The following is a 548-nucleotide window of genomic DNA, read 5'->3' as shown; positions in this document are numbered from 1 at the left end:
GAGAGAGAGAGAGAGAGAGAGAGAGAAAGTAAGTAGCCAGGTCCGGGACTTGAACCATAATTGACCATGTGAGAATCCAGTGCCTTTATCCACCACATCACCTGCCAGCTGCTATTCCTTTAAAGGGCAAAAAAGAGAGGAAGGGGAAGTGGAATAAAAACATTCAGATGTTAATTGGCTGAAGATGTGAAGACATTTAACATCATGTAGTTCTATGTAAGTTTTATCTTATTTTCTCAAGCCTTTTCTGATTAACACATGTGGCTTCCTTTCACTGATACTGCTTTGCAGTTTTGAACACAGAGGCAGCTAGCATATTCATATGTTAATGGCGGCATTAGTTTAGCCTTGCAAAATGATAGCCCATAGAACTACATTTCTGCATGTGTTTATCGGTCATCATCATGTTTGCTCAGATTGGCCACCCTCTATAGTAGTAGTATAAAAATTTAAAAGAGCAGGAAGTTATTATTTACACATAAAATAAATTTCTATGTCTGAACCCCAGAAGAATCAACCAAGAAGCATTTAAAATAAGAGAATTTAAC

The sequence above is a fragment of the Tupaia chinensis genome, unplaced genomic scaffold (assembly GCF_000334495.1).
Source record: "Tupaia chinensis unplaced genomic scaffold, TupChi_1.0 Scaffold000301_1, whole genome shotgun sequence".
Taxonomy (NCBI): domain Eukaryota; kingdom Metazoa; phylum Chordata; class Mammalia; order Scandentia; family Tupaiidae; genus Tupaia; species Tupaia belangeri.
The sequence above is the reverse complement of the archived record's forward strand: the minus strand, read 5'-3'. Positions refer to the sequence as shown.